Source organism: Saccopteryx bilineata, chromosome 10 (genome assembly GCF_036850765.1).
Source record: "Saccopteryx bilineata isolate mSacBil1 chromosome 10, mSacBil1_pri_phased_curated, whole genome shotgun sequence".
Taxonomy (NCBI): Eukaryota; Metazoa; Chordata; class Mammalia; order Chiroptera; family Emballonuridae; genus Saccopteryx; species Saccopteryx bilineata.
Window position 1 is genome coordinate 30,987,967 of NC_089499.1, and position 16,463 is coordinate 31,004,429.

Below are 16,463 nucleotides of genomic sequence, written 5' to 3' on the forward strand. Positions count from 1 at the left end.
GAAGAGGGGTAGTGGGGGGGGGGGGGGTGGCAAGAGGAGAGAGACAAAGTTGAATTTCAGTTTTGCCTTAGCTGGGGTTCTGAACCTCCAGTCACCCCTCATCCTGCAGAGGTTTTTTGGAGTTTCAGTCCCTTTTGGGAACGTTCCCTCGCCCCTCATCACTAGCCCTCTTTGCTTCCAGCCTTTTGTAGAAATTGGACCTCGGCTTGGACGTCTTTTCTTCAGCAAGTAGAAAAGAAGTAAAGCTGCCGATGGGGCGATAATAGTAAACAAATGGGCAGGGGCGCGGCGAGGGGGGGGGTCTGTCAGGGGTCCACTCCTCTTCCTTTCACCACGTGCTCTTGAGTTGGGGTGTAACGCTCCTGTGTGGGGTGCTGAGCAGTGCGAGGGTGGGGTGAAGGGAGATGGACAAACAGACTGTAAGGGAAGAAGGCCCTCTAGGAAAGATCGTCTCCACCTAACATTGACGACAAAAAAAAAAATTGGCCCACATGCCCCTAGTGGGGAGTGATACATCCCACGCAGGCTGGGTTTGTGTGTGTGTGTGGGGGGGGGGGGAGGGTCGGGGCCTCTCACCTGACTTCCTCCTCCGCTGGCACACACACTGCAATCACCCCCTTGCTACCCACTCAAAAAAAAAAAAAAAAAAAAAGAAGAAAAAAAAACCCCAGCCAAACAACGAACAACAAGAGGAAGCCGCAGGCAGCATGAGAAGGGTGCGCGAGGTGGGGCCCCCGGAGAGGTGAGGGGGTAGGGTTGGCGGGCGCCAAGAACCGCGCCGCGCACCCCCAAAGCGCACTCCAAGGCGCCCACACTTACCCTCGCGGCTGAGGGTCCGATCTTCGGCGCCAATCCCCGCTCGCCCTCCCTCGTCCCTCCGGCCCGCCGCCCCCCAACACCCCGGCCGGCGCGCTGGGAGGGAGCCTGGAAGCGGCGCGCGGCGGCGGCGGCGGCTCGGGCTCGGCTCGGCTCGGGCTCCCGCGCGCCTGGTGTGCCGGCGGCCGCCGAGGCTCCACCGCCAGGGGGAGAAGCCGGGGCGGGCGCAGGGGAGGCGGTCCGGGCCCTCGCCGCCCCGCCGGCCAGCCCGCGCCACACAAGCTCCGAAGCGGCGGCGACGCAGGGTCCGCGGAGCCCCGGGCGCAGCTGGCCCGGCCGGAGGAGCCGCAGCTGGATGCGCGCCGCGGGTGGCTGCGGCTCCCCCGGGGGGCGCCCCGGCCGCTCCGGTGCGCCTCTCGACTGCGGGCGCGGCGACCGCCGAGCGGAGAGCAGCTCCCGCCGGCCCCTTCCCCCTCCCGCTCCCGCCCCCTCCCCCCCCCCCCCGTTAACATCTCCTCCCTCCCCCCCCTTCCCTTCCTTCCCTCGGCCCCGCGTGCTCGCTGGCTCGCTCCTCGCCTCGCTCTCCCCTTTAAACGCCCACTTCGGATGGGGAAAGAAGACAACTTGAAGTCAACTTGCAATTAACTTCCGCGGCAGCCGCAGCTCCGGCGGCGGCGGCACAAGAAGCAGAAGCCGCCGCCTCGGAAGTCCGACGCCGGCGCGCCCGCCGGGGGAGCCGTTCCAGGTCTCCGGCCCGCAACCGACAGCCACCGCCGCCCCCAACGCCCATGCCTGAGTGAGTTCTGCTTCTTTGCCTCTCTCCCCACCCACCCCCACTCTCACTGTTTTATCTTCGTCTCGCTTTTTTTCGGAATCGATTCAAACTTCTGTGTAGCACCCACCCGCGGCGCCTCTCGTTGGGGAGGCTCCGCTCCCCTCCCGCGGGTGCCCGGCGGCGGGGGTCTGCCGAGCCCCTTCTCCCGCGCGCGGAGCCGGATCCCGAGGGGTGGGCCGGCGGAGTAAGGGCGAGCACGCGGGATGGGGGACTCGGAGATGCCACTCGTTCTCTCCCAGGGTGTGGACGCACTAACACACCTGCCCGCCAGACCCTGGCTGCACAAACTCTTTCAGGTCATCCGTTTGACCCCTTTGGGAAGAGAAAAGGGGAGTCCCAAAGACCCAGGAAAGCCTGTGGGGGAAGGAGAGCTGCTCCGTGCGCCCCGGAGCCGGGCAGGCAGAAGGGTGCTGGGGGAGTGGAAACGTTCCCCCGCCGGATCGCAAGTGAGCGCAGCATCCTTCCCGGCCCGTCTCCGCCTTCCTCCGCCCCCCGCCCGCGCGGCCGGTTGGGAGCGGCGGCGGACCGGGACCTGGGAAGTTTGCGGCAACTTCTCCATCCCGGGAACCGCTGGGGCGCCTGGGCGCTCAAGTTGAAGCTGGGAGTTTGAAATCCGCGGCACCCCGCGTTTCCAGCCTTTGCCGGCTGTAGGGAGATCGGTCCCGAAGGGAATCCTGACGTGAATGTGGGTTTAGAGATGGATTGGAGGCAGGGAGAGGTGCTGCCCTTTTTTGCAGGGACGGAAACAGCACCGGAGCGGCCTCGGGGTCTCCCTCCCGCGGTCCCGGCCCGAGCGTGGCGGCCTTGTTCGAGCGCTCCACGGCCGAGGCTCCCGGGGCAGCGGAGCAGCGGTTTGGGCAACCACCTTTAGAGGGACGAGGCAGGCAGGTGGCAGGTCCGAACGGTGACACTCGCGTACCGGGAGATTCACTGAGCAAGACTCTTGGGATAACCCCAGAGGACCGAGAGGGACTCAGGGCTTTGGCTGGAGGTTTTGGCCCGGACCTCCACTAGGGCGTTGCAGATTTCACTTGCAAGTGTCAACCACTGGATTGCCTCCCAAAGTGCCCTCCGTTGGCAGCTTTGACCTCTGCACCCTTCCTCAGTGAACTTTCTTGGCGGCATTCGGATTTGCAGGCAAATGTTGTAAGACTTGGACTCCACATGGTTATAAAAGAGACAGGGAAAACAGAAAGACGTTCTATTTTCAGGACAGACCCTTTCTGCCCCGACTAGGGTTCCATGCTTGCATCGTTGGGAGTCCAGACCACCTGACTTTCCCAAGAGGACAGAGGTGGGGGTAAGAATGAGTAAAATGCGACTGCTTGGTGTCAGGTTTTGGCCAAAGCACTCTCTGAAATCCACAGTATTTGTCCTGCTCATGGACTAACTCATCCGGCTGAAACTTTATTGAAATTTACACTGGCTAAAGTAGATTTTTCTGAGATGTCAGGAATGTGAGATTTATTCTATAGTCCACCGTAGCTGCAAAAAACAAAAACAAAAACCAACCATAAAACTCACCAAAACACCCTGTACTTTAAGGCTGGAGAAAACTGAGGTTGAGGTGTTTGCTCTACAAACCTTTAATCTGCTGTGTGGTACTAGTACTATGATTTAGCAGCAGTTCTTTATTTCTATTGCATATTATTTTAATAGAACAGTAGTACATTCATATACTGGCTGCTCCAGTCTGCTGGCAAACATTAGCATTCAAGCTTACATTTTTGACAAATGTGCAGACAGGAATAGCATGAATAGGCATCTTAAATATTAACAACCTAAGCATCTGTTGTGAAACAAATTTAATATATTTACTCTGTTTTTCTCACATTGTTAGTAAAGGTTGTAATAAGTGCATGATTTCAACTTTATTTTGCAGAACTGGCTGTATCTTTCACTACCTCTCCAATCACCAGACATAAATACTTTAATTAACTTGGTTAGGCTCATTATTTAATATACTTTAAACAATGTGCATACTATGTAACAGTAGCAAAATATGTATCCTATTTGTGCACATTTTAAATGACTATACATTTTATAAATATTCCAAGCATGTTTATTCTTCATCTCCACTTGACACTTATTACTTTATATTTTTTTCTAATGGAAACAATATTTTAAATGTATAGTTCTTCAGTCATATGTAATACATAATATGTAAACAGTAGCTATAAAATACAAAGCATTGTTAAATTTGACTATGGCTACATGTAACAAGATTGTACAAGAGAAATAAAAATCACTGCTCAATTTTGTATTCCTTTCTGAATAATGAATACAAATGATGGATGCAAAAGAACAAATAGGGATTTCCCTCCCAAACTACTAGTGCCTAAAAATATGTGAAAGGGGTTGGAGGGAAGAGGGAGAAGGGGGGGGGGAGAGAGAGAAAGAAAACCTAAAGAACTTCCCAAAGTCTGAATAGTTATTTCCAGAATCAATGCATTCCTCATTTTCCCACAAGCTGAAATATGTAATAAATAATAGTTCTTTGTATATAAAAGTATTCAAAAGGAATGCCTTTTGTTCAGTTGTTGTAATAAATTAATATATTCTTTGGTTGATAATCTACAAAAGTAGTTCTTTTGTCTCCCAGCATTTTAAACAAGAACAAAATGAGTATTGGCTTATTTCTGCAAAGAAGTCTATTGCCAGCTATATGAACCTGTGACTGACTAAGATATGATATGCTGAGTGATGACTGAAAAAAGTCTACATTAACAAAGAGTGAAATATCTGGAGGAGGTTTTGAATTATTTTTTCATGGGACAGGTTGTGGATTGTAAATTAGGCCTAAAAGGTCAGGTGACAGGCACCTGTTCCTCATTATTGTAAAAATCTTTTGCTTACAAACGCTATTAAGCTAAACACAACATGGATATACAGTAGGGACTTTATAAAGCACTCTAGTGGTTTTTCATCTGCTCTGTAAATTTCCAAAAAGGGCCATACATAGACATGCCCTTTGCGCAAACACACCTTTTCTCTCAAGATGTGTTATCTTGGATGACTCTTATTATATTAGTACTCGGGATTGATGAAATATATAAAATAAATACATGTCACTGAGTCAATCTTCAGACCATGTCTAGACATATTGTAGTCAGATACAAAAATATTTTCAAAACCCCTTTACCTTTACAGTTCATTGATTAGCAGAGTTTGTTCGTGTTTAAATAGAAATCTCCCCAAACTGCCTTGAATACTATCTAGATGAGTTCCCATTTTAAATGAGGCCATGAAATATTTTGCTTAGTACTTGTATCTCAGGAGAAAATGAATTGCTATACACTGTCATAGCTTTGTGGAGTATAGAAAATGGGAAGAAAACCACAATTTATATGAATGCTTTTAGGAAGGGTATCGTCATTTGATCTTCAAAGTTGTCACTTGTCTCAGGAGAGTTCAGTAATATTTCTGCTAGAATTGAGGAGTATGATTCGATTTTTATGAATGGTTTACCTTTAGATAAGATATTTCAGCAGAATAAGCATACGTATTGAACAGACCTAAGTAGCACAAGGTGGCAAAAAAAGTCAAAGTGCAAGTTACTTTTAATTAGCAAAGAAGGCAGATTTTGAGTAAATTCCGTAACTCAGATTATTAAATTCTATATTTAAATTTGCTCTCCCTCCCTCCCTTTTTTTTTTTTTTTTTGGTTTTGCACAGTTTATGCTTATTCTAGTAAGTATTCGGTTTTAGCATTTGTGATCAGATTACAGAACAGCCATTACTCTTGCTTTTCAAATTGATTTGGTTTTCAAACTCCCAAACTCTGGGATGATCTTAACATATTGGTTTACATTTTTGACAGAACAGAGTTAAGTTAATTAATAGATCAGGCACGAAAAATCATCCACGGTAGGGTGTATTTTCTGGTAAAATGAAAGTTATGTTTCAGCATGGTGAGCATCAGGCTTCAGTAATCTGTTCCTCGTGTGGAATGAACACTTCCTACTTTGAGCTAGCAGGCACCTACTGTTTATTTACGCTGCATTAAACTGACAGCTCAGCCATCAGAGGAAAAATATTACTTACCTTCCTGAAGTAAATACCAGTTTATAGGTTAGTGCACGTATTTATATTCCTGTCACCACTAAATAACGGCTCTGTCTCCATTTTAATATCTACCTGTGCTATAATCCAGGGCTTCAGACTCTTCCTGGTTGGGGGTAGGGGTCGAGAGCAGTTTTTCTTAACGGTTCCCAGTGGCAAAACATTAAAGAGGAGTAATTTCATTTCTGTCGTGTGAAAACCAGTTGGAAGAAATGTTACTTTGCATACCTCAACTGTAACATCAAAAAACCCCAAAGAATCTGCATTCCATTTAAAATAGTCATCTTTAGAGCAACCTCAGGACAAATATGTTCAAACACATTCAAGTGTGTGTTTTCTAAATTAACTTTCTACAAAGTTCCAAATCGGTTACTTAAACTCCTTGATTACTTAGATAATAACTTTGATAAAGTGTCTTCCCTTCTAGGTCTTAGATGGAATGTTTCAGTTTTTAATGGAGATCTGCAAATATAAGTACAAAGTGGGGCTCATTTGATTGCTTAATACTGTTAGTTTCCCTCTGAAAATATTCTTGCCTTCTTTCTTGTTAATCTGTCAATCTTGGGATAAGGGTGATTTCAAATTTTTTATAATACTAAATGCATTTGTTGCCTTCTTTTTAAATTAAAAGTCTCTTCTCTTTTAAACTCCTGAAAACATCAAAACACTGTTTAAGTTTTCTTTTTAAATTAAAAGCCCCTTCTCCTTCAAACTACTAAAAACATCAAAGCACTGTTAAAGTTGAATTCTAAAACTTATGGTTAACTTGAGAAAATGCTTATTTTCACTTATATTCTATAAGGAGCTCTTACCATTGTCTACACACAGTTGTCAATCTCTAATCACATATTTTATTGACATCAGAGCAGAATGTGGTCTTAATACAGCATATAAATCAAATTTGTTACACAAGGTTCTTCTGCTTCACTATACCAAAGAAAAAGTGTCTACTATGGTAATTTATATATGGTTCCTAAGTGCTATTCTCAATGGTAAGTCTATATAAACTTGATGTCTTCATAGAGTGTGATCAACACATTAACACATTATTTAGTACTGTTGAACTTATGCCAATGGTACCTTTTGCTGTTTGTTTCTTTAAAGTCTTTTTTTAGATCAGATGTTTCATTTCAGAGTAAATAGATACAGATTGTGTGTATATATATATATATATTCAGGGTGAGATTTAGTAGCATAGCGTTTCTTCAGCATATTGGCCATTTTTTTTTATCCATTCAAGTTATTTTGTATCACTTCCACTGTCTGAGGTTGGTTCCTAATAGAAATTCTAATCACCTCTTTCAATGGACTTTGAAGGATGTAATTCAGTTTATGCGGTGATCTAGTTTAGTTATCCGAGATGAAAATTAGTTAACTGGTACCCCAGCATTTATGTCCCTAGATTCACCTGAAATTTATTCAGTCCAGTCATCTGACATTTGGTAGTGAAGTGTCTTGTAATCAAAAATTAAGAGTGGGTCCAGTTTCCAGGGCAGGAAAGATCTTCCTGGATAAAACATTTAACTGTTCAATATTTTATTATGCTCATCACTCACTTTGGTACACACCTATTATTGCACAAATTTTGAGTACCTCGGGGTGCAGGCCCCCCCAAATGAAGCTGAAATGCTTGCAGAAGAAGCAGGTGTCAGACTGCACCTGGTGATGCCTTTACAAGAATGTCTGTGGACCTGAATTGGCCCCCCTCCAGTGAACCCCTCCCCCACAGGTGTGCAGGAAGTAGAGGGCGTCTACAGGGTGAAGTGGGTGGACTCTACCCAGAGCTATGACCTGATTTGTGACGCACCCTTAGAACTGCAGTAATGGTCCAGCTGCTTCACAGGCAACTGGTAACCACCTCATTTGGGGATGCTTCTGCTTTGCTAACACTGCCAGAGAGAACTTCGTCATTGTCACCTCATCAAAGACTACTTTTTGAGAGCTCTTCTGTAAGGGCTAGATTCTGAGAGCAGCTTCTGCTTATTTGGAGGGTAAGTGCCAGCAATGTCCCTATCAGTTCCATAAGGAGAGTCAGGCTACTGCCACAGGGAGAGACAGGCATTTAGTGTCCGGGGGTTGGTCTCTGTGTTGAGATGTTGCTTTTTCTCAGCCGCAGATGATTAGAGACCAAACAACAACAACAATTCTTCAGTGGGCATTCTTTTTTGGGTGGCAGAATACGGTAGGAAGCTCCCATGAGGAAGTTATTAGAGCATTTTTTCTTAAAATATTTAAAGAAAAGGGAATTCTTTAGATCAGGTTTCCAGGAAGCCAGGCATATAGTAAACTTGATGCTAGAGGTTGCTTTCTAGTCTTACTCTGTGCTTTCTGTAATGTCATTAAGAGCAAGTAAAGGAGAATTTGGCCTTTTTATGTTTATAATGTTAAGGACTTTAAGGTAAAAGAGGTTTTAGGTTATAAATATTTTATTGTAATAATTACTATAAATAAAATAGAACCCAGTGTACACAGATATCTTTTGAAATGGAGATAGTCTTGAATATAGCATATCCATAATTAGCTGTTTGATGTTGAATGCTATTGAGTTTTTCTGTTCCAGTGAACCAGACAATGGAAATCATTGGGGATTAGCAACATGGCTATGTGACTCTTGATAAAGCTAACCTTTCTTTCCCCATTCAAGTATTTTAGCAGTGAATGAGGTGCTAAACTAAAGTGCTTACACTTTTAAATTTTAAAAGAATGTCTAATTGGTAAAAATAATCCAAGTATTTCCCATTATGTCTTTACCAATTGAAATGATACCTAGATATCCTGTTTACTGTTAGATAGATTTCTTCAGACTATGGGAGGAAATAAAAATATTTTAATAACTATGCTTTATAAAGACAAATCTTAGAGGTGGGCTCTTTGGGGTGGTTTAAAAAGACTCAAAGACAATTTAGAACATTATCTTAAAAGTTAAAAGAATGACAGCCTTACTTTGTATGCAGTCATTGTATTTTAATAATACTGTACTCTTATTGGTGTTATTAGAGCAGTAGACAGTTAATTACAGCCTTTTCTGAGACATGTTAACTGTATATTAACAGTCATGTTAAAAAAAAAAAGAATGATGTATATGCTAACATACAAGCTGCAGCTTGCGAGACTCTTAAAAATATTCTTTTAGAATGTATGGGGTTCACATTTTGGTTCATAGGCATCAAAATGTTTTCTACTAAAACAACTTAATTTTAGAACTTTTCCCTGGGATCTCAAATTTCCTTCCTTTTTCTTGTTTTGTAGTTAGTATTGGCTTGATCACTTTGGCCAGTAGCAGTAGAAATTGTTGCTCCTCAACAGTTTTAGCTTTTCCCACATTGTATATTGAGATGCTCACATGTTCTGGTTTTCTGATGACTTTGGCCAGCCCAAGCCATTAAAACCTTGTTGAGTTGATTTGGCATCTCTTAATATATCTTCTTTATTTCTCTTTCCCTTTTTTTTTTGTGTGTGTGTGTGTGTGTAATCATTTTAGTCAGTGTTCCTTTACCCAAGTTATGTTTTCTGAAAATGCCCCAAACCCTGATACTTAAGATAATTTGAGAAGTTGATCACAGTGGTAGGGCGAAGACTATTTCATGTTCAAGATTTCAAACCTGAGTTTCTGCATTAGCTTTTCACGTGGCAGAACAATGGGTGACAAACTAGAGGAGTTTGAAGCTGGAGTGAGCCCTACTGAGACAATTCTATCACATTAACTCTTTGAATTCCCTTGATTGATTTGGATATGTAGCCCTTGCAACCACGTCATATAGCACTTAAAAATGCACTAGTATTCCCACTTCATGAATAATAGGCACTGCTTATATTTACTTCTATATTAACGGGGGAAAAAATGAAATTTAGTCCAAGGTGCATGTCTCTGTTATATAAAATAGGAGAATGTTCACAGCATTCTGTGCCTTGTCTAGTGAGTACTCATTAAAGATTTGCTAAATTAATAAAACAGTGAATTTAGCTTCTGCCATGATAATGATTTAATTGGGGGAAAAGACTCTTCTAACTTTCTGTTCTTACTGGGGTGACCTGAACACTTAATCTACACATGCCCCGGCTTTCTGGATAATTGAATGTTGATCTTTAACTATGTGCTCTGTTATTTTTTGACAGTAGCACTGGGGATCTGTTTCATCTTCATTGTCTGACCTCAAGGATTAGGTGAAGTGTCTCTGTTCAGGTTCATGGTCCTTTGGTGTTTGGTTGTGGTAACAAGCTGTATCTGAGTTAATACAGAGCACTCCCCTAGGTCCTTGCAGTTAGCCCACCATGTAATTGTCTTTCTGATGTTCTGGGACCAAAAATTCTATTTACCAGTGGCCCAAGGCTGATTGACTTCTAACTATTCTTTTCTACAATAATGATTTTTTTTCAGGGTCCCATTGAAAAAATATCAGCCATGATTACTGCATAAACAGATATTTTCCCATTGTGTGTGTGTGTGTGTGTGTGTAAATGTTTTAAGATTTGGGGTATTTATACTAATGAAGATTTCACTCCATTCCTTAAAATTAATACTAGAGTTTCAATAGGTTGTGTTAGCTGCATCTAAAACATTCTGAAAAGTTCTGAGCGTTCTGTGAAAGTTATCTAAAAACCACACTTTCTCTTTAAATTTATTTTCTTTTAAAAATATATATGGGGCTATTTTGTTGCAGAAAGGAAGGTATTCTTAAATAGTACACTGCTGTGTGACCTCTTACATTATCATGCACATTCTGTCTCTTTAAAAACAGTCTCCTCTATTTGCCCTATTAATTGTTGATATGTTGCCATCCACGAGACAAAAATTAGAGCTGTAATTAAATAATCATGTGATGCTCCTTAGTGCCAGTGAGAGCAAACTCATTTTTCCAGGCCCTGATGGTCACTGATTATTGTATTACTACTGGCTTGCTTTACTTTTATTTATTTTTTTTTTCATGATTCTCTATTTGTGGATTACCTAACTACTGTCCTTCTTTTCAAAATTCAAGAAAGTAGAGAACATTCAGCCAGTTAATTGGCTAGACGTCCTCAGGGATGGAAGGTAGACATACCTTTTTTTTTTTTTTTTGCTTTTGGTCACCTGGTAGGTTCTTTGGGGAGGCTACATCAGTGGTGTGGTCGCCTGCCATTTAATTTACACTGGTGTTTTGGCTGAGATGGAGGCATATGGGGAATGCCAGGAGAATTACAAAAGGAGCTGGGTATTAAAATTCAGAAATGATTAAAATTGAAATAAAAGGATGCTGCTTCTTTGCCAGTACTCTGGCAGTCATAATGACACATAGAGATTAGTTTCCACCTTCATCTTTTCCTTCTTTCTCATTTCCTCTTGTTTATTGTTGACACATTTTCCTTATGTCTGTCTCCCGTCTCTGTATCTTTTTGCACCATTATGCATTCCTACTTCTCTGTCTTTCCTTAAGCATGGAGAAGCCTACTTAACCTTATTATAACAATAACAGAATAGGTTATTAATATTTAATATGCACATGATTAAAATTTCTCTCCCTTAAACATAGGTCAGCTGTATTATTATTAACCAGCATGTAATTTTTCATTTAAAATATTTTCATTCTGCCCTTGCTGTTTCTGAAATGTGGTCTACTTTAGTAGTGATTTAATACATAATGTTTAGAAAAACTGTGGTCGGCTAGTGAGAAAAGAACTTACCAGTCATGGATAATCAATTATGCATGAATTCAAATGTAACAGATGGAATCTGGTGAGTTAAAGTTTCTCTTTGCCTTAGTGGCTTTTTTTTTCTTTTTAATTTGTTTGTTTGACACCTGTCTCATATATAGATAAACATCTCATGTAGCAAGCATGTGAGTAATTTCCTTATATCTTTCTATTTTCTTTAAAGTGAAGTTGATTTTTTTAAATTAAATTTAAGGGCAGAGAATTTTTTATGTGGTCTTAAAGATTCTTTTCCATCACTTTATGGATACGGAACCTGATCCTGCCTGACTTGTGAGGGTTCACTCAGCTAGCTAATAGAGAAAGAGCAAGCCCCAAATCCAGGTTCTCTGCCTTTTCTCCACCACTTTTCCCACTAGGTCATTCATCTTCTTTTGTGGGAGTTGCCTGGTAATAGAGGTGCTACGCTAACTCTGGGTTTTAAAGAATATCTCATGAAAATTGGTTGACTTAGTTTTAAATTGTGAGATATTTTCTTGTATCATGCAAATAATATCTGTGAACATATATCATGTTATGCTGTATGTATATTATATATACATATATATTCATACTGAGATGTTGGCCAAACAATTGGATTTCTCTAGAGAATGCCCCAAGATTTGGTTTCTATCCTAACCTGTGGCAAATGCCAGCCACGAAGATGCCTTTACATTTGCAGTGTTGATCATTTTTAGTGACAAAACCCCTTGTGCAAAGTACACTAAAGAGTTATTTTTGAGAGCCTTATATCTTCATGGAGATATAAGCTTAATTTTAGTTGAATCTTGTGTGAATATGTAGTGTTTTTTCAGCTGTAGAAATAATACAATAATGGCTATTGTCCATCTTTAAAGCAATATAGTCTCAAAACATTTACAAGCTGGCCCCCCTCAAAATTTTTCATAAATATACTGTTTATTTCTCTCCAACTGTATTTAAATATACATATTTAAAATACAAATGAAAATAGTCTTTACATAATAAAAATAAATGATTAAAAAATAACCTCAAGGCTCACTTGTTCTGTTTTTAAAGCTATATACAGTAGCAGTATTTATCAACTTTTTGCTTCATATCAGCTGCAAATTTGCATATATATATATATAGTTCATGTTAGTTATTTAATGAATTAAATTCCACAGTAAACACACTAATAAAGAGGCAACTGGTTATGTTTAGCTACAGCTATACTGTGAAACTATTTTTTAGTATTTTACTTTTGTTTTCATATGTCATAAATATGTAATTTTCATTTGGCTTCACTATATTAATATATTTTAACCATGCATCAAAAAATGTATATGTAAGTATTAGCTTTCAATAAGATATAATTTATATATGAATTTTCAATACATTAAAAACATTAGCATTAATAGAAATGTCCCTAATAAATAATAAATATGGACTCAGTAAGACTAGATGATAGGAAACAGAATATAGGACAATATGTTATAGAAAAAGATGCTATTATAAATCATTGCGTGCAGATGTAAATACTTTATTCCTAAAAAGTGACTGAAAATTAAATTTGAAGACTTTTGGGCTTTTTATACCAAAATTATAGTTTTATTTAAAAATAGAATCTAAAGTCTTTATACAGATACATTTTATAAGTTATATTGACACATTTATATGATTGTCACACATCTATGGCTGGGCTGCATGTCAGTGTTCAACACTGTTTAGTACTGTTTAATTGGAAGGGTCTACTATTTCATGAGTATAGTTAATTTTTACTCATTTGGAAACCATCCAAAAAGAATTTTTGGGTTTACATACTCTTATTTGTCTTTCTTTAGGCTCCTTTCTCTCTTCTTTTGCAAAAATACAACAGTAGAGAATAAAATCCGAAAGGAGAACCATTTTGTGGCATCCTAAGTCCATCAAATTACCTACTTTGGGTGGGATCTTGGTCTCTAATTACCAATCCATGTTAATTATTCTTGGGTCAGGTATTCATCGTATGAATTAATTATCTAGCCCAGACTGGACTGTGGCTGTTGGCGAGTGAGGACAAAGCAGTGGAAGTTTGTGAGTGGGGATGGGTCTGTTCAGTATGTTGTAGCTCCTAGTTTTTCTACTTGGCATGATACTTTCATGATAATATATATCTGCCAAACTTAGGAATAGGCGAAAGATTGCTTTGCTTTAGTATTTTCATTTAAATTTTTTTTAAATTGGGGTAAAAGATATATAACAAAAAGTATGCCATTTTCAAAACTTTTAGTGCAGAGTTCAGCGGCACTAAGTATATTCACACTGTTGTGTAACCATCAACACAATCTATTTCCAGATCTTTCCCGCCATCCCAAATAGAATGTGCTTTACTTCTGAATCAACTTTTTCCTTACTTTAACAAATTGCAAGCATTAGAGTGGAATTTCATCTCACTGTCCAGGCATGATACAGTTGTTTCTGGTGGTAGCTTTTTTTCCTTTATGGACAATTCCTGTCCAGAGCCTTGTGGTGAGGGGTATGGCAGTATAATATCAGCAATTTCCTTTGGCTGATACTCTCCCCAAAGATCTGGACTAGGACTCGGGCCCATTGGAACCTCAAACTCTCTCTGCCTCCAATTACGCCAGGAAAGGTTAGCGATAACATTCACATCACTAAGGAGATTCAATTATGTCTTGGCTAAAAAGTTTGATTCGGAATGGTTGCTCTTTGACTTGGTTGCAATTAAAATCCCCTGAGCTTCCCGAGAGTACTGCATCACAGCTAGGGCTGTGATGACCTGTCATTGGCTCTTTAGCTTGGAGAGTGTGAATACTTTTAGTTCTGCTTAAGGGCAGTGACTTAGCCTGGAAATAAGTTGAACAGTTTTCAACTGTTCATGGAGAATCTCGCTCAAGGTTGAAGTGTTCTAGGAGAAAAATCATGCTTAACAATGTTGACAAAAGACAGAGGAAACTGGAATGGTCTTGGCTCCAGTAAATAATAGACTGGTTTTAGAACTTTACTTCCATGTGTAATTTTGTGGTTAGTTGCTTATGTCTGTGATGATAAATCATAGACCTGTACAGGATTTCTGGCACCCCAGTAAATCTCAAGTAAGTGACAAAATGCTAATTTATCATGGTTCCTCAAACACCATACCTTTGACAAATCAGTGATCTAATAACTTGTTCCCTTCCACTTTTTTGTTTTTTGTTTTTGTTTCTGTTTGAACTTAGTGGCTTGTCTGCACATATATCCCTTAAATTGTGGGTGAATCCTGGTACCTAGCACAGTCTTCACTTTTTCAAGTGACCTCAGGATTGGGTTAAAAGTTTCCCTTGAGGATGATCTAGCGGGTGTATTTGATTTTCTGTCTTGAAAATATTACCTAATCCAGTGGATGCCAAACTGGGCTGTACATTAGAATCACCTGGGAGCTCTAAGCAACCACATGCTTGGCCATTGCAATGGGGTGCGGTGTGGGCACAAGGATTAGTGAAGGAGCTGCTCAGGTGATGGTTAGGAGCCACTGAGCTAACTTCTGGTCTCAGCCCCTGGCTTTACTTTCTAAGATGGCAAGAATCTTCCTAAGACTTCTCAAAAAAGCTCACTCAAGCAATAATATATATCGTGGGTTATAAAAATAATAAAAATATTCCCCGTGACGGAAGGCACAGAGAGATACAGACATAAAAGCACATTCAAGGTGTTTACACACTTGCACTTTGGAGGGGCAGATGTGTAAATATAGAATGTCACACGGAATGACAGGGAGTATGATAGAGCACCAAGAAGGATGTAACAAACTGCTTGAGAAGGCTTTGGACAGAAGAGGTGCAGGCAAGCTGCATACTGAGGCTGTGACAGACGGGCAGTCCCAGATGAGAAGGAGGCAGAAGAGAAGGGCACTCCAGGAGCAGGTCAGGGGAAAATGAGGCAGCCTGGTGGTGACATCTACTCTAAAGGACTCAACAGCCATCACAGAAATCTTTTCCCTTCTCTATACAATTTTTGTATCTAAGCCTAGCTAGAGATACCAGTTATTAATATTGTGTCTTAAGCTTATGATCCATATTTACATCCAGAAAGGAAAAAGGTAGCTCTCAAAATTTTTTACCTAGTAAATTCTTGCTTTAAGAAAAAAAGGTACTGTTTCTGGGTAAAAGGCCCAGATGTTCTGTCACGTTCTAGAAGCCAACTACGATGGCTGTTCCTTTCCCTTGTCCAGCTCTCCCCAAACTAGCATCAATGTTGGCCTCTCTTTGTTCAGATTTCATAATGACCTTTGTCTATTAAGACCATGTCACAAATTACCAGTGGGTATTTACATCCACCCCAATGTAATTAGATAACAACTTTGATCACTATTAGTCTGGCTATAATGGAAACCCCACTTATTAGGGGGAAAAACCTCAAAGCCCCATATTTGGAGTTGCTTATCATTGCTCCTCTATCTCCCCTGAAACATATTCATGCTTTTTGCTATTATTTTTTTCAGTATGCTGTAATTTGGTATATGGATGCCCTCCCGGTTTGAGGAGGTACCTACATTAAAGTTTTCCGAAGAGCTATTTTTAATAGCAACTATGTTTATTTTGGGGGGGGTGGGGCGGTGTGGGAGTGAGGATGGGGAATGGCTCAATAGTTTTTTTTTAACTTCACCTATGAGCTATTTCAATACTTACGGAAAGCAGCATTTGGGGTCAATGTGTATTCTAGTCATATTGCAGGACCCTTTCAAATACAGACATGTCTAGGAAGTCGTCTTAAATTGTGTGCAGTGGCGCACAAGCCTCCTTGTGTGCCACTTTACAGAGCTATGGGCTATTCTAAGATGGAAAAGGATTGCAGTTTGTACATTATTAGAATGTCTAAAAGCCCTTCAGCACCTCTAAGACTCCTGAGCAGATCCTGGATTTACTTAGTAATCTTTTAGAGACGTTCACTAGATAAGTGCTGTCCAGTAGAACATTCTGCAATGGTGGAAGTATATAACCTACACTGCCCAACCACATGAGGTTATTAAACACTTAAGATGTGACTGAGGAACTCAATTGTAAATTATATTTAATTTCAATTAATTCAAATGATATGGCCACTTTCCCCCGTTACCTCCTCCTCACTTCTGCAATTCTCTAAT

At 40.9% G+C, this 16,463-nt stretch overlaps 1 protein-coding gene across 2 annotated transcripts in view; it reads left to right on the plus strand.

Moving 5' to 3' along the window:
* Positions 1 to 1,389: 1,389 nt before the first annotated feature.
* The window catches only part of SATB1 (SATB homeobox 1), a 104,883-nt gene continuing 89,809 nt past the window's right edge, over positions 1,390 to 16,463 (plus strand). The window contains exon 1 of one of the 2 annotated variants that reach the window (XM_066244281.1): positions 1,390 to 1,612. The gene's annotated coding sequence lies outside the window, so the exon portion shown is untranslated. Of the gene's footprint in view, positions 1,613 to 7,555; positions 7,705 to 16,463 lie in introns of those variants that run through there. The other variant, XM_066244282.1, reaches the window with a different exon arrangement.